This window comes from Colobus angolensis, unplaced genomic scaffold (assembly GCF_000951035.1).
Source record: "Colobus angolensis palliatus isolate OR3802 unplaced genomic scaffold, Cang.pa_1.0 Scaffold349, whole genome shotgun sequence".
In the NCBI taxonomy this organism is placed as follows: Eukaryota; Metazoa; Chordata; class Mammalia; order Primates; family Cercopithecidae; genus Colobus; species Colobus angolensis.
Genome location: NW_012116810.1, coordinates 1,118,834 through 1,121,231, shown reverse-complemented (window position 1 = coordinate 1,121,231; position 2,398 = coordinate 1,118,834).

Genomic DNA, 2,398 nt, shown 5'->3' with positions numbered 1-2,398 from the left:
AAGAAGAAGAAGAAAAAGAAGAAGAAGAAAAGAAGAGGAGGAGGAGGAGGAGGAAGAGGAAGAGGAAGGAAAACACAAAACAAAAACTTTTTGTTTGGTTTTTGGAGCTTTTTGTTTGGTTTTCTGATTAACTCCCCAAATAATGTTACTTATCATTTCTGATTAAGGGCCTACGCTTGACAAGGTAGGGATGGCTCTTGGTTCCAGGATAAAGCTACATAGTAAGAAAGTTGCAGCTTTAAAGCCTTTTAAAACTAACCAGATCTGTAATTGAATAGTTTTAAGAGTATCTTTCTTCCTATTTAGCCTGATCTTAGGAAATTTGGATTGAATCTTTTTTTTTTTTTTTTTGCTCCATGTCTGAAATAAAACTTTCACCCGTGCTAATAATCTAACTTATCTCAGATTCTTGGCTTTGACAGTAGTCCATAGTCCAGCGGACGTTTCTAGACGAAACACAAGTTGGGAGGAAATAAACTCCTCCAAAGCATAGAACTATCTTTCACTATCTCTAACACTGTGTTGTGTCTTGCAGAGGCCTTGTGTAACTGGTTGGATGACTGTTTCTTTTTTTGTTTTGAGAAGTGTCTCACTGCCATCGCCCAGGCTGGAGTGTAGTGGCATAATCACGGCTCACTGCAGCCTCGAACTCCCTGGCTCAGGTAATTCTCCCACCTCAGCCCCTGGAGTAGCTGGGACCACAGACACATGCCACCAAGCCCAGCTAATTTTGTGTTTTGTTTTGTTTTTTTTGAGACAGAGTTTCGCTCTTGTTGCCCAGGCTGGAGTGCAATGGTGCGATCTCGGCTCACGGCAACCTCCACCTCCTGGGTTCAAGCGATTCTCCTGCCTCAGCCTTCCCAGTAGCTGGAATTACAGGCATGCGCCACCACGCCCAGCGAATTTTATTTGTATTTTTTAGTAGAGATGGGGTTTCTCCATGTTGGTCAGTCTGGTCTCAAACTTCCGACCTCAGGTGATCCGCCCGCCTTTGGCCTCCCAAAGTGCTGGTGTTATGGGTGGGTCTTTGTTCTTACAGCTCCCAGGATGGTGGCGGCCGCTCCCAGGATGGCAGCAAGCCTTTTGTTCTCTGACCTGGGGTTCTAGGCCTCACGGATTTCAAGGAATGAGACTTTGGGCCATGCAGTGAGTGTTACAGCTCTGTTAGAAGCCGTGGGTCACGGAAGAGAACCGTGGAACCCAGCGACTAGTGTTCAGCTCCATTAGGACGAACCCCAGCACTTAGCCGCACAGGAACAATGGTGAGCCTATAGCCCAAACGGTAGCCGCAATGGGTGCCTTGCTGGATCAGAAACGCATGGGACACCCTGCCAGATCCAAAGGGGTGGAAGTCAACTGCGGGTCTGCGACAGCAGCAAACAGCAGTGGTGGACAGTGAGGGAAAGCTCAGCTTGTGGTGGAATAAACATGGACCAGAAGCATGTGCAGTTGCAAGATTTAACAGAGTGAAAACAGAGCTCCCATATAGTGGGAGGGGACCCAAAGGGGGTTGCCCACTCCCAGCTCGAATGCCTGGGGTTTATATCCCAATCATTGTCCCTCCCCCTGTGGTCGTGGATTAGATGATTTGACTATTTCTTTACCTCCTGCTTTTAGCCTAATTGGTATTTTAGTGAGCCCTCTTTACTACCTGATTGGTCGGGTGTGAGCTGAGTTACAAGCCCCCTGTTTAAAGGTGGGTGCGGTCACCTTCCCCAGCTAGGTTTAGGAATTCTTAGTCGCCCCAGAAAATTCACTAGTCCTGTCTCTCACTGGGATTACAGGCGTAAGCCACTGCACCAAGCCAATTTTGGTATTTTTTGTAGAGCCAGGGTTTCCCCATGTTGCCCAGGCTGGGGCTGAATCTTTAGAGCTGCACTCATGATTAAAAATGCTACCTGAAGCACAGCAAGGATGTCCTTGACATACATCCTATTTTCTGGGAAAACATTACTACCACAGTAATTGAGCTGGGAAGCGGAGACAAATTGCTCTCGGTGGTGGTTCAAAGTACTGCAATTGACTGGAATAGCACCGCGCAGTTTTCCTTCCTCTCGTGCAAGATAAGACTGATAGGAGCTGTATCGATTACCTGCAAGACAGAAGTAGAAGGGGGCCGGGTGCGGTGGCTCACGCCTGTAATCCCAGCACTTTGGGAGGCGGAGGCGGGTGGATCATTTGACGCCAGGAGTTCCAGATCAGCCCGACCAACATGGTGAAACCACACCTCTACTAAAAATACAAAAAATTAGCCGGGTCTGGTGGCAGGCGCCTGTAATTCCAGCTACTCGGGAGGTTGGGCAGGAGAATCGCTTGAACTCGGGAGGCAGAGGTTGCAGTGAGCGGAGATCGTGCCACTGCACTCCAGCCTGGGCGACAAAAGCGACACTCCCTCTCA